Source organism: Adiantum capillus-veneris, chromosome 10 (assembly GCF_014529385.1).
Source record: "Adiantum capillus-veneris isolate H3 chromosome 10, ASM1452938v2, whole genome shotgun sequence".
NCBI classification, from domain to species: domain Eukaryota; kingdom Viridiplantae; phylum Streptophyta; class Polypodiopsida; order Polypodiales; family Pteridaceae; genus Adiantum; species Adiantum capillus-veneris.
In genome coordinates this window covers 47,030,305-47,046,369 of record NC_140940.1, presented here as the reverse complement: position 1 = coordinate 47,046,369, position 16,065 = coordinate 47,030,305, and the positions used below count along the sequence as shown (strand labels likewise).

General features: G+C 41.2%; 1 pseudogene; it reads right to left on the bottom strand.

The window, feature by feature from the left end:
* Nucleotides 1–15,230: 15,230 nt before the first annotated feature.
* LOC147448791 (large ribosomal subunit protein eL33z pseudogene) lies at nt 15,231–15,755 on the bottom strand (annotated as a pseudogene).
* Nucleotides 15,756–16,065: the final 310 nt, after the last annotated feature.

Sequence of the window (16,065 nt, the reverse complement as noted above, 5' to 3'; positions counted from 1 at the left end):
TATAGAACCCTAAGGGCGGAATAAAAAATGATTTACCCTACTCTTAGGAGAATATTCTTGAAAGAATACATACGAGAGGGAATGCTTTGGGGTGTAGCCTCTCAGCTCCAGAAATCCCAATGAGAGGAAGGAGAGTCGGTGAAAGACTTTATTACTCACTTGAAGCATTTGAATTCTCGTTGTAATTCAAAGGAGCGCTTCAATATAATCAATTGCTTGATAGATTCATTAGGGGATTACAACATGAGGATATCTACAATGGCCTAGTCATTAGAGGTATCACGACTTGGAAAGCAGTCATCACCAATGCGATCCAATTGGAGGATAATTTAATGATTCAAGGAGAAAGAGTGTCTGTTGAGCCTAAATCTATTAGCTCGCAAGCATCGGGGCATCAGCCATTGACCCTAAAGCCTATTGCTAAGGAGCCAAAGATATCTGAGATGACTTTAGCAGATCTCACCAAGGCCATTCAAGAGAATCTTAGAGACAATTGTGCTCCACAAAACAATCATATGTATCCAAGAAGGGAGCAACACTGGTTCTCATTATGCTATGGACCGCATAGTACCAGTGAATGCCCTACTTTAAGAGTAAAATTCAATGGGAATTGCAATGCCTGTGGGAGGTATGATCATCAAGCTAAGGATTTCATAGTATTTAAGTGCGCGATGGCCAATAGAAAACCTTAGCATGGACAAACACACCTCGAGTGCCTGCATTGATGCCGGCCCCACCTCTTGAAAAACGTCACAACACATGGTCCCTACGGCCCAAAATGTTGTTCAAACAACACCCTTACCACCTCCAGTGCTAGGAACGCAACCACTACATCCGAGAATCACTTCAGTGAATCAAGTGGGTTGTGAGTCATCTGTTGCTTGTTTGGAAGGCTGCGAGGAAGATATAGACCCTAATATTTCCTATGGGATGGATGTGCTTGAAGAAAGTACTACATGGAGGACTATTGGGGACAAGTCAAACCTATCTATCAAGTAGTAGCTCTTGCTGCAAGAGGCCAAAATATCAATTACACTGTTAAGAGACCACCTCTTCAACGCTATGAGTGTGGAGGTCCACATCGTGTGACCGAGTGTCCTATTAGGTTACAAAAGAACACCACACTAATGCAAACCAATCAAGTGAGCACATCTACAATGCCGATAGTCGTGTGTAATCGATGTGCCATAGATCATTTGATTGCCCAATGTCCAAATAATCCAAATGCACTGAAGATCACGCCATTAAACTTGATTGAGGTTATCGAAGAGCCATCACAAAGTACAGCTGTGGTACCAATAAACGTACTCACACGATCGATGCTCCAAAAACAAAATCATATTCTTGAGGAAAGAGACACGGCATCAATTTCCCAATCTCAAAAAAAAAAAGAAAACACGAAGGAAGAGATCGCAAAAAGCAGTGAAGTCAGACCCTAGTTCAAAGACCAACATAGGGACTGGTGACGACCCCATATATATGGACGACGCTAAAGAGGATTCTAATTCAGGTGAAACCATGGAGATCAAAATGACCATTAAGATAGAAACCAACAAGGAAGATCTTCATGAGACACAATGGCCAGGATCCAAGAAGAAGATAGGAACTTATCCAAACCCTACAGAGGAGATTGAGCGAGTCAAAAAATTAAGGAGTTTGGTAGAAGATACCCAAAGGGATCTAGAACCAGCACCTAGGAAGATCCATATTACAGACACCATGTTCCTTTGCAACAACAACCTCACCAAGTCCATAGACCCTTAGCCATACCTAGTGTCATCCAAAAGAAAGTGACTTAAAGTCATGGGAAAGTAGGCGTACTCACTTCTTGATGGAAAGAATGTTTATAGAGGGACTACCTGATCCTGTTGAAGAAATGGAGATCCCATATTCACCATGTCAAGGGAGTAAGTCCAAAAGGTGCCGTTAAACATTACCAAATTGATGGATTTCATGTCTTCAGAAGTTAGAACCACCAGCATGTCCAAACTATATAAAGACCCTGAGCTAGTCTCAGCTCTTCAAGCCTTCCTCAATGGAGAACTGAAGTTTGGGCTACCACAATTTGCATAGATGGATGGAGCTGGGGATATGCCAATAGAGGAGGAATACTTAGATCCAAAACCCAACCTAGATGAGAACCTTTTTATAGAAATACCTGTTAGCAAGTTGGGACAATACTTTGAGGGTGATGAATCCAATGCGACCATACCAATCACTACTAAGGGATTAATTGTGAAGGGAATCCTTGATGGTGGTGCTGGAGTTAGCATTGTGACTAAAAAATGATGGGAAACTATGGGAAGACCTCACCTTGCGACCATAACCATAGTAGTGAAGATGGCCAATGGATCTATTGTTAAACCTATTGGGATGCTAGAAGATCTCAAGATCAAGGTCGTTGGACATAAAATAAGAATTACCTTCATTGTTATGGATTTCTCCAAGCACACTATGGCATCAGAGATGATCTTAGGACGTCCTTTCATGAGGGAATCAAAAATGGTGCATGACTGGTCTAAAAACCATGTCTACTTGCAGTTCCAAGATTCTGTTATTCGAGTAGATCTTGTAACTGGTCGAGAACATCCTCTAGGAAACAGATTTATAATTGATCATAGATCTGACACCACACTTCACTCGGCCCCATTGTAGTATTGTTACACATGTAAAGCGAACACTCATACTGGGGAAGATTCTCCTGATATGGATGTACTACATGGGATGACTGAGTCGGACAATGTGGATTGGGTCCACCTAGCAACAACCATAGACACTTGGGGAAACAAGGGGACCACCTGGGTAGCACCTGAGGGGGATGAAATGCCACCACTTGTACCCTTAAATATGCTAGAATCAATGCATATAGCTTCAGACAAGACTCATCCTAATATAACGAAGAAAACATACAAGTGGGTCCCTAAATCTTCTTTAGCGACCATAGCTAGTGGTAAAAAACAGAATCCTTGTAAGAAATTTCCCACTCGCTCCAAGAAATGTAAGGAAACATGGCAGTGGATTCCTAAACTACTATTGGAAGCCCAAGGCTACTATCAAGAAAATGATCAAATCTGGGTGCCAAAACATAGATTGTGTTCTTACCTGTCACCTAACCCATGTGAGCCCAATCCTGTAGCTCCAAAATGAATTGACGATCTTGGAAAGAAATAAATTACAGAATGCTACACACCCGCTCCAGAGCTAGTTTGGGTACCGAAGAAAGAATGATTTGTTCCACCTAGCTTAGGAAGGGGGGAGTCCCATGAAGCTTCTAGCTCCTCATGTAATGCATCCATAGAGGTAAAAGCTTCTCCACAGCCTCCACCTACAATAGTGGACCTCCATGAAGCTACAAAGGAATCCACACCTCCCAGTGTTCAAGAATCACCTGATGAACCACTTCAAGTTTGATCCCGGGAAAGTACCTTACCACCCTTGTAACTCGACGAGGCACCTAAAGTAATGGAAAACTACTGGCAAAAATCCTCACCTATTACCAATTGGAACAATTGGTTTCAAAGGGTGACGAGCACATTTCAAAGAGTATGACCTACCCAAGGAAGGGGGGAAGTCTTCATTCACGTCCTATTGAGTTATTTCCCTCTCAACCTTCCTCCCTTACCTCTCAATCTCCCAATCTTAGGGAATGTGTATATATAAAGCCTTATACTCACCGAAAACAAAAAATAGTGTCGAGCAAGAGCAATTAGCAAATGAGTGTGCACAATAAAAGTCAAAACATTGACCCAGACCTACACATTCACATCCGGTACACTAAAACAAAAACTTATGTCATCAAACACCTTGGGTCCTCATCACTCGAGTGATGGAGAGTAGGTAGGATTATTAGAATAGGAGTGTTTCTGTTTTAGAGTTTAGTGATTAGAAAAGTTCTATTTTCCCACTGATGTGCCTCCTAGAAGTATTCTTGTGTTTCATAGTGTGTATAAGAACGTGTTGCTGTGGTTAGGATTTGGACCTTCATGGAATCTTTCTCTTGTTCACTTTTCAAATCAAGCACGATCATCAACACAAACAGGTGTTTTTTGTCCATTAGCATTGTCCCTTATCTTTTTTGCATCTATGTTTGTCTGCTATTGTGATTGCTAGCATAATGTTCAACGCATTTGCTTAGTACCAAACATTAAATTCAATGTAATTTTTTGTCATAATCACTTGTGTAGGTTTAAAAATCAAGTAGCTCGACTAAGCTAGTTTGACCAAGCTAGGCATTACAGATCTTCTCTTAATACCATGGGGAATGCCTTCCTAATAATCAATGGTTATTTAGGTTCTTAATCGGATTTAGGCAGCATTGTGTGCAATGTACTAGGGCTTTCTAGTGGGCTTAGTTCCTATTGACTTTAGCTTAAGTATTATAAAGGGATTTTATGAATGTTATGAGCCTGGGGAAGGTAACAATGTTATATGACCCCCCAAAATTACAAAATTAAAATGCTGAAAACAAACCAAAAAAAAAATTCAAAATGCCACAATGTAAAATCTTAAGCTAGAAGCGAAATCTTTGCTTAATTTGGTACTTCACTCACATGTATCGCCTATGGTACTAGAGCCCTAGAGGTTCCTAGTGTGGGCGCTTTTTCTTGAAAATCAAAAAACCCAAGGCATACAAAATAAGCACACACATCAAAACTGAATCACTATGAAAAGACTTTGGGGGGTCAAAGAAAAGGAAGTAAGTCAGGCATTGATTTCATGAGCAATTCCTTTTATCATAGCTTAACTACAAGGTCTTCTAGGTATAGCCTCTAGTCAACCCTCGGACATGAAATACTTGGCTCTCGCGATTAAACACCTTATTTGACTAGAGAAAATTGAGAAGCTTGCCCATGGTATTAATAGTTGATCTCTAGTGTCTTTCGACCGTTAAATTAGCGACCCCAAACTTGTTTATTTTTTTACCTTTACAACTGTTTATGCATTGGATTATATTACAATTTAATGTTTATTACTGATAAATGGTTTAAAATTTTGCTACCAATCAATTTGTCTGCCTACAATTGCATATGCTTTTTAATTGTATATGAGAATGCAATTACTATGCCAATGTTGTTTGATTTTACAGTGACTAAACAAGGCTAAGGACATTCATCTCAAATGCTCTTCCACCTCGACGAATGAGCTTCAACTCAATAGCTTCCAAGGACAGAATCTACATCAGGAAATGGGACATGTTAACCCTCACGTACATTCCTGTCACCTACGACAGACATCACATTATTTATTTGGTAGAGTCAGGTACCGGGCTTGTCGGTCCAATAGGAAAAGGGTAAGAGTGATCGCTGATGAGAGGTGCACTCTAATTGGAACATTCAAGGGTTAGTTGTCTTTGCATGGGAACCCAAGTGTGAATGGGACAAACTCATATAAAAGCCACCTGGACCTAAAAATCCCTCATTCTCTCATTTGTGCAACTGAAGAGTGATCTTGCTTCATCTCCATCTTCTTCTTCTTCATCTCCTTGTGTGTGTATGTATGCGTGTGAGATAGATAGATAGATAGATAGAGAGAGAGAGAGAGAGATAGAGAGAGAAAGAGAGAGAGAGTGTGTGATTGAGAATTGTGACGACGGCACGACTACAGCGAGGGGGTTGAGTGTGGCTTAGTGGCGTCTCCCTCTTCTTCACGACGAGGAATACTCCATGACAGCAAGCGTAGAGTGGTGAGTGACACACCATCATCATCTCTACGCTTACTAATTTAGGCTAGTTGCATGCTTGGAGCCATTGTTGGCTCGCACACAGTGTGTCGGCAAGTCCCTTGCATTGACATGTGTGACAGACGCGCATATTTTTGGCTCCGCTTTCGGGGAGGATTCTGTTACCAATCAATTTGTCTCACTACAATTGCATATGCTTTTTAATTGTATATGAGAATGCAAGTCCTGTGCCAATGTTGTTTGATTTTGCAGTGACTGAACAAGGCTAAGGACACTCATTTCAAATGCTCTTCCACCTCAACAAATGAGCTTGAACTCAATAGCTTCTGAGGACGGAATCTACATCAGGAAGGGGGGCATGTTAACCCTCACGCACATTCCTATCACCTACGACAGATGCCATATTATTTATTTGGTAGAGTTAGGGACCGGGCTCATCGATCCAATAGTAAAAGGGTGAGATTGATCGCCGATGAGAGGTGCACTCTAACAGGAACATTCAAGGGTTAGTTGGCCCTAAGTATGGTTGCCCAAGTGTGAATGGAGCGAGCTCATATAAAAGTCACCTAGACCTAAAAATCATTCATTCTCTCATTTGTGCAATTGAAGAGTTCTCTTCCTCCATCTCCATCTTCTTCTCCTTCATCTCCTTGTGTGTGTGTGTGTGTGTGTGTGTTTGTGTGTGTTTGTGTGTGTGTGTGTGTGTGTGTGTGTGTGTGTGTGTGTGTGTGTGTGTGTGTGTGTGAGAGAGAGAGAGAGAGAGAGAGAGAGAGAGAGAGAGAGAGAGAGTGAGAGTTTGTGCGACCGAGCATTGCGACAACGACACGGTGGCGGCGAGGCGGTTGAGTGTGGCAGGGTGGTAGCTCCTTCTTCTTTGCGACAAGGAATCCTCCACGAAGGCGAGTGTAGGGCGGTGAGTGACACACCCTTGCTCTCTTGAGCTTGCTAGATTAGTTTGGTTTTGTGCTTGTAGCCATTTGTGGCTTGCACACAGCATATCGAAAAGTCCCTTGCATTGACACGTGCGACAGATGCCACACAAAACTTACATGTAAATGAGAAGAGGTGTAGAACTTTAAGCCCACATCATTGGTAAGCATATCCTCTTCATCTTCATATTTGTCCCTTGACAACATATCTACTACAGGTATATCTTTGCCTGCAATGTGGAAGAACTCACAATTAAGAGACTTAATAAAGGCCACCCATCACAGCATTGCAATGTCTGGAGTGGAGTAGTTTGCAATCATCCCTATCAATGGTAAACAATTGGTTTCTACCACAATTGAAGAACCTATAAAATATTCTTTATCGAATCTTAGGGCAATATCAAAACCCCAAAGTTCTCTCTTAACCTATGGGTAACCTCTTTGACGAGCATTAAGCACTTTTTCCCCAAATCAGAATGCATACATATGACAATTCCCATCATCTTGACCTATAGCCCACCCAATACCTGGTGGGCTAGTGTCAATGGTTAAGATCACTAGCCTTCCACACTTATAGTCAACCTTTTGGCAAGGTAGGAGCCTCGAGAAGCATAGTTTTCAATTTTTTGATGGCCATCGTATGGGCTTCTTCCCATATAAAACTTTTACCTTTCCTTAGTAATTGTTAAAGCACCTTTGCAACATGAGCAAGGTGTAGCAACCAAATACAATAAAATACACATGCACCCAAAAACCTTCAAACCTCAGTAATCGATGTGCAAGTTTCTTTCCTCTTTTGTATAGCTTCAACTTTAGCCAGACTTGGTCTTCTTCCATCTGAGCCACATATATGCCCCACAATTAAAACATCTTTAGCACCAATAATTGAATTTTTCCCTGAAAGTGTCAACTTAACTTCTTCAAGCTTGGATAAATTGGCATCACAGTTGGGAGTATGTTGGGAAACAAACTATCGACACCTCCTCTGATCTTTTACCTCATCTTTCAACCCTAAGTTCACATCCCTTGATTGGAGATCATCAATGAAAGGCATATTACATGAGGAATAAAATCTCTTAGTACCTTATTCATGCCATTCATCATGTGGGCTACATAGTTAGTAGCACCCTATGGTAGCATGCACATCCTTACCAAATCGAGAGGTGTACACATTGTAGTAATATCCTTGCTCTTCAAAGCAAGATGAAACTAATCATATCTTGAGTAGAGATCACCCATGGAGTAGATAGGTCTTCATGAAAAGACTTTAGAAAAATCATCCAAAATTGGATCTATACCTACATTGCGGATTGCTACCTTGTTAACTCGTTGCATATCCTGAATGAACCTTAGGCTACCATTCTTCTTCGGAGCAGTGAACCACTAATTGGAGTATGGTGCGCATGATGGTTCCAAAATACCCATCCATATTTTCTCATTGAGAAAATCAATAATATATGTCAAGTGAGATCTAGGTACTGGGGTAGGACGTAAACTCCATGGCATATGAGGGACAATAAATATAACCATGGGAGAAACAACATTTGGATCTGCACATTCAATCTCACCCGGCTCAAAAGAAAAGGCTTCACCATGATTCCAAAGCATTTCTCAAAAGAATTTGATCTCTTATTTGGTAAGGAAATACACCTTCCCAATCTTCATCTGCTTCAATGTCTCTTCAATGAACTTATGCCCAATGTTCTTTGAATCTCTCAGCATATTGGCTATGGAGAAGGAGACTTTGGGTATCGCCTATGGAATCCTGAGGATGGTAAAATCTTAAGGAGTAGGGATGTAATTTTTAACTAACAAAATATGTACAAAGATTACTTGGAAAGAAAAAAAACAAAAGAAACAGGTGATGAGTACATGGAGCTTGAGGACGGTGAAGACTCAAGAACTGCAAACGGTGACAATGTGCAACAACGTCAACCAAATGAGGAGCCTCAACCTATTCCCCGAAGATCTACAAGAGCAAGTAGACCTCTAGAAAGGTTTGTTCCTTCCTTCAACCATCTCTTGATCTCAGATTCTGGAGAGCCGGAATCATATGAAGAAGCTATGCAACATGAATCCAAAGAAGAATGGACGAAGAGCATGCGAGTGGAGATGGACTCACTACATCGCAACCAAACATGGGAGTTGGTTGAGTTGCCTAAAGGTAAGTGGGCACTTCAAAACAAATGGGTGTACAAGCTAAAGGAAGAAGAAGGTGGGAAGAAAAGGTACAAGTCTAGGCTTGTGGTAAAAGGTTTTTCTCAAAAGAAAGGTATTGACTTCAATGAAATATTTTCTCCTGTTGTAAAAATGAACTCAATTAGGCTTGTCTTAAGCCTTGTGGCTGCTCATGATCTAAATCTTGAGCAAATGGATGTAAATACGGCATTCCCTCACGGTGACTTAGAGGAGGAAATCTACATGCTTCAACCAAAGGGGTATGAAGTAAAAGGTAAGGAGAAAATGGTTTGCAGATTAAAGAAGAGCTTGTATGGTTTAAAGCAAGCATCAAGACAATGGTACTTGAAGTTTGATCGATGGATGTTGGATCACGGATTCACAAGATGCAACTCGGATCACTGCGTCTACACGGAGAATTTGGGAGATGGGAAATTCATCATCCTAATGTTGTATGTTGATGACATGTTGATTGCAAGTGCTAACATGCAGGACATCAAAGACCTAAAAGAGGAGCTGTCCAAATCTTTTTCAATGAAAGATTTAGGTGCTGCAAAGAGGATACTTGGTATGAAAATATCAAGGGACAGGATGAAGAAGACAATAAAGCTATCTCAAGAAGATTACATCAAGAAGGTACTAGAAAGGTTTGCAATGCAAAATGCAAAACCAGTTTCTACACCTTTGGCTGGTCATTTTAAACTAACGAAGGATATGTGTCCAAAGACACAAGAGGAGATAGCCTATATGTCTAAAGTTCCATATGCTGCAGCGGTAGGTTCTCTAATGTATGCTATGGTCTGGACAAGGCCAGACATTGCACATGCAGTGGGAGTTGTGAGTAGGTTCATGGACAACCCAGGTAAAGAGCATTGGCAATCTGTGAAGTGGATACTTAGGTATCTAAAAGGGACAACAACAAATGCTTTGTATTTTGGAGGAACTGATATTTTTCTAGAAGGGTATGCTGATGTAGATATGGCAGGTGACAAAGATACTTGAAGGAGCACTACTGGCTATGTGTTCACGGTCGGAGGCACAGCAGAAAGCTGGGCTTCAAAGCTACAGAAAGTGGTTTCACTTTCTACCACGGAAGCAGAGTATGTAGCGCGCAATGATGGAGGCAAGCAAAGAAATTATGTGGCTTCACAGATTCTTAGAAGAGCTTGGATTCAAACAAGACAATTGTGTCTTGTACAGTGATAGCCAAAGTGCTATCCATCTTGCGAAGAACTCAGCCTTTCATTCAAGGACAAAGCACATTGAGACATGTTTACAAAGGTGGTCAACAAGGAGAAGTTGAGCTTTTACTCATCTTCAATCGGCATTCAAGGATAAGAAGCCAGAATGGAAAGCAGTCACAGGTTTGGTTTGGAGATCAGTCTCCAAGTGGGAGATTGTTAAGTATGGAGCCTGATTTACCCTTGTAATTTTCTGTGGTAAAAGCGCACATTTGTAAGGCCCCCATTATGAGGAGAAGCCATCGTGCGTGAAGGAAAATCACTCACCGAAAACCAAAATTTTCACGGACAAGAATCAGGGGCAACTTTATAAAGGCCTCGAGGGCGGAGGCCCCCGAGACTTTTTTTTTCGCCGGAATATTATGGCCGGACGGCGGCCGGAAAGTGGTTGGAAAACAACCGGTCAATTGGCCGGTGGTCGGTAGTCAATGGCCAATGGCCGGTGGTCGGAAGTCAATGGCCGGTGGCCGGTGGCCGAATTCAAAAGCGGACTTCTCTTCTCAAGGGCGGCCACACATGGGCGGATTGGAGGGTCCGATTTGGACTTATTCGCACAAGGGCGGCTACACATGGCTGTCTCTCATAAGAAAGGGCAGCCCTTTTGGCCTATAAAAGGAGGCCATTTCTACACACATTTCATAGTGTGAAGTTGATGCAACAAGGTGAGTGTGAGGTGGTGAGAGTGAAGCAAGGCGGGAGCTCCATTAAGGGTATAATCCCTTTGTAAACTACTTCTTGTTTTGAAGTACTAAAGCCATTGAGTGGCTGCTTTCCCGTGGACGTAGCCCACATTGGGTGAACCACGTATATCGTGTGTACTCTTTCTCTCTCTCTCTCTCTCTCTACTCTATAATCTCGTGTATATAAATCTCTCTCTCTCCATTAAGTAATCTACTCAATTATCTATTTAGCTACGTCTTATTTCCTAACATGACCCTCAAGGCTCGTTCTGAGCTTAAGGATTGGTGTATATTTCCGTTCTTAATACTATCCACTCACAACTGTGAGTTTTGAAAAAGAAGAAGAAAAAAAGATCATACAAAAATGGAGCAAGAGTGTCGGCTAGACAATTACATTCAATTACAACACATTACACATAATATGCACCAACAAATTGATCATCTCACACACATTCATTTGGCTACCACATCTATAAGTGCAAGAGACATGCGATGTCTATGCTATCTTCAAGTGGTGGAGCTCAAAACATATCCATCAAACTCGGTAAGGATACAAATGCAAGATTATAATTTCTTACATTTTCTACAGGTTGCTGTGATATTATTTCAATATGGAGGAACTTGGCACTGAGGGAAAGGGTGAAAAGGCCAGCAAGTCAAAGGTATCTTCAGTTGTAACCAGAGTGTACCCTTTAATCAAGACATAGACAATCCAAATTGGGATCCTATTCTACCGATTCCACTGATAAATGTGCATGTGTGCACTCTTTAAGCCTGTCCATTAGAAAGAGAATGAGGTGTAGGAGGGCCTCTTTATTTTCCATGAGCTTATGGAGGTGATTAACATTTTGACAAACAGGTATACACCATGTGTGCAAGAATGGTGGGTGTGTAAGAGATTTGTAAGAGTGGTCAAAGAATGAACTTTCCCCCCCCCAAAAGAAGGTGGAAAATTTTATGATTTTCGGCCTTCCATAACTCCCACATATGATCTCCGATTGAGCAGAGATCATAAATTTGCAATCTATGCTTCAAGCTCTTTCCATGAATATGCTACATGATACGGTTTTACCCGCTAGATTTTAAATTCCATTTTCGGGGGAAACGTTGAATTCAAATATACTAGCCGTTTTGCCTGTTTGAATTCAAAATCTATCCTTTGATTACTTTCTTAATACTAAAGGTTTGACTTTCTTAAACTGCCAAATAAAGAGGCCCTCTTATACCCCATTCTCTTCCTAATGCTATAAATTCTTGACATGTTGCTTATGCTCCATATTAGTTATGCTTGGAATATGGAGCCTGCAGAAAGAAGAGAAGAGTGTATAAGAGAACTCCAATCTATTCTATCAAGTGTTGGTCTACATGGGGGTGTAGTTGAGTTATCAAAGGACAAGAAGGAAACTAGAAGTACACATGATCGTCCTAATAAAATATGTATGGGTGGTAGTAAATCTAGGCATTTGATTTTAGATTATTATGACTCCCAAAGTCCCAATGAGTTTCAATTATAACATGTGCTGATATATCCACCTTAAAGTTTGTAATCAATAGTTTCACAATGCAAATGGTGGATGCCTAGGGGGAGACGCATATAACACATTACATGGTGGTTGAATGTAACATTTAATGGTCTAGTAACTTGTGTGTAGCGGAAAATAACATGAACATAGTGATAATGCCTTGCAAAAATCAGCCCCCTCTCTCTCTTGGTCAACCCCCCTTGCTAATTACTCATGCTAAAGCCCTATATGACATCCCCAGCCTCAGCCAATGGAAATTAAGCAGCATAAGTGATAGCCTTCTGACAAGTGTCCCCCTTTCCCCTTTTGTGAGAGCTTTAGCGAATTATTTAATCCAACTAAACTCTCATTGGACCCCTTTGCCTCCTGGCCAATAGGAACCAGGCAAGCCATTGGGCTGTTGAATGCTCATTGGTCCCCTTGGGAGACTGTCCAATAGTCTTTTGGAGAGCTTAATTCTTATTGGTTCTTTTATTAAGTGCTTTTAAATTAATTAAACTAGATTTACTCTAGCCTAATTCTCATTGCTTCACCTCCATGGCGAGGAATTTCAAACTCCGAGCAAGTGTTTCCAAGCTAATACAAAATCGAGCGACATCTAGCAAAGCACCTTGAACATATCTATGTTGTAAAATTGATGCAACTCATGATCAAGCAAGAAAGAATATTCAAAAGTACATTTTTATGATTTTCAACTTCACATATGCATCTTCTCTATCGTCTATATTTACAGCCTCCAAACGTCACTTGTGCTTCCAAAATGTCAATGGACGCAAATATACATGGTCTCCCATAGGCGCAAAATTCTCTTTCAAAGAATAACCTTGATCTCAAACATTCTACATTCTAAAATTGACATAACCTCATGGCTAGGAAGAGGACTAAAGGGATGGAACGTACTAGTGTCTATTATAGAGAAGCTAAGGAAGCAAGCTTGTGACCACTTAAAGCGAAGCTTTTGTAAAGAGAGAGTTATATGACTCTCAAGGGGAAATTCCAAAGTCCATAGATGGCACATAGTGATGCATCACAGTGGAGCGTCCTTCCATAACACCCATACAAAACTTCTGCACAAAACCTTCATTTTTCTTTGGGTTTATGGAAGTCTTTTTTGGCGTGGTTGTTTAGGTGATGGTCAAGTGACATCACCCAGTTATTCATAAATGATAACTAAGGTGATAGTTCCTAGCATTAATTAAAAAGGGAAGTAGTGCTCCATGTCGTGTTCAAGCATAGTAACTAAAATCACATTTTCCTACACATGGAGGTCAATTGTGTGCATAATATAGGTGATAGCATCTGATTCCCACTACCTTCTCATCTTTGCTTGGTCCATATGTGCTAATAGTTGCTTGCAACCATCCTCATGAAAGTAAGGAAGGGGCTAATAGTGTAAGTATGTTTATTTTGGCATGGTGCTTGAGGCCCCAAACATAGTTCTACTATGCTCACAACTACAAAGCCTGTGAATCTCATAATTGCTGGATAGTTATTATTTGAAAAGTGATTGAAAAATATGCATCATGTGACCATGCTCTTATGGCAGTCTACTAATAGAATACCCTCATGATCAAGAGGCATGCTTCAATTATTTCAAAGAATAACTTTTTTTCCCAAATTGAAGCTACTCTAAAGCTAGACCTTAACACTAGAGGAAAAATTTAAAGACTAATAAAGGGTTGATACAAGAGCTCACTACTAGACTAAAGGGGTGTGAATATTGTTTCACCATTAGAAAGGTTTGAACTCTAACATGTCCTCTCTCTCTCTCTCTCTCTCTCTCTCTCTCTCTCTCTCTCTCTCTCTCTCTCTCTCTCTCTCTCTCTCTCTCTCTCTCTCTCTCTCTCTCTCTCTCTACTCTCCTCGTCAGATAGATCTTTAAGGTCTCTTGGGATAGTTTCCTACGATGTTAAAATCTTCTTCTTCTCTCTCTCTCTCTCTCTCTCTCTCTCTCTCTCTCTTTCCCCCCCCCCCTCCCTGTAGTCAATGACTCAAATGCCGTTTGCATTGATGATAGACACATGCGAGTATAAATGTAAAATCCCTACAAAATTCAGGTCCTAAAAAATATCTCTTAGTTCTTGGATATCTTTGTGGTCTTGCTAAACGCGACTATAACTAGAGCAGCTTCAACACCAATAGCTCTTCCCTTCTTGCACCCTTCCTCTAGCAAATAGCCTTTCTTTGGGCTTTCTGAGATTCAAATTGATTTGAAACTGTATTCTTGCGTGCCTTTCTAGCCTTTGACGTGTGGATACTCTCCACAAAGAAGTCAACGTAGAACACACATGCATCTTAGCCATAAGACCTTGGATGGAACCAAACTGCATCCTTGGCTTATAGTAAACATTGATTAGTTTTGAAATTACAAAACCATCTTTGATGATCTTGGTGATGTCCTGCCATACTAAAAGTGAATTGGCCATGGAAATCTTATTGACCTCATTGGGATTGGGCCATTGCACATTTGAGAATGCTGGCTACCAGGCACTTCTGCAACTTGAGAGAAACCATGGACTTCACCCGAGGTGACACCCACTATTCGTCTCTCTCTCTCTCTCTCTCTCTCTCTCTCTCTCTCTCTCTCTCTCTCTCTCTCTCTCTCTCTCTCTCTCTCTCTTTGGAACAGAATGTAATGTTGTAGATTTCAAACTCTTTTTCAGTATCGAGGTAAAACACAAAGCCAAAGTGCAATTTATATAGACGTCATTAAATGATGGATAACCATACACAATTCAGAATTTTCCCAGAAGAGTTCCAACATTTGCTAGTTTCACAAAAAAGAACAAACTCATTGGAGGTAATCCGGTCGTAAATGACTAAGATCCCGCAACATTAACGAAAGTCAATTGTCTTTCACTGGTTATCATACCCCAGGGTAGAACAACCATAACACCTCTAGAATAGCAACTGTGAGAAAATAGGCTGCAAGCCTAATAGAAGAGTTTTCATGAAGCTTGTTGGAGAGCCATTCTCTCCATCCAGGCTTCCTTGGCCCCTCATTTTTGGCTTGGATACATAAAGACGCCAACCCTTCCACCCAATGAGCTGGGTGGTAAATTTTTTCTGAATTTTGCTCGTACAACACCACTATTTCCATGAGGCTTCGTCACTCTACCCCAAATTGACCGGTACAATGTCCCGTTCTTCTTCGTCTTAGCCTTGTAGTAGACATACGCAATCCTCTTTCCAAGGTACTAGTTCACTTCTTCTGTTGTATTGACACCCTCAATTTGCAGAAAAGAAGTACTAGGATATTGATTAGATTTCCCCCTCTTGTATCCCAGGATAAGCCCCCGCACATAAAGTCTGACGCTCTCTCCTTTCCTTTCCGTCGTTGCGGAGGGCGATCTCTGCTCGAAAAAACCACAGATGGGAGGGAAGAGGTCAAGTTCAAAAATTGCTCCAGAAGCCTGACCTTGTCCGCCTTTCTGGTCTTCAGTGAACATTTCACGAGGGACTCTTGATAGTGTCGGCCTTCCACGTTCTGTTGCTAGAGTTCTGACGAGGTACCATTCAGCCATGCCTCCTAGTAGGTTGTTTGAAGCTACATCAGTTGTACCCTTTCAGGAAAAATCTCGTAGGGTACTAGATTTGCTATGGAAGCTACTAGATTTGCTGCAATGCCTGATCTGCTGCTGGCTCCTACACCTTTTTTGGTGACATCCCTGGCATTTCAAGTCATGCCGATTCTACAGGATCAGCCTACTACTCCAAAAGAATAGGCTCTGCCGCAATTAGGACAGGCCATTTTCAAACTCTCCAGGCAGGCAATCTCCTCTCTTTAATGGGCACATACTTAGGCCCTGGCTCTGATTCCATCGATACAGAGTG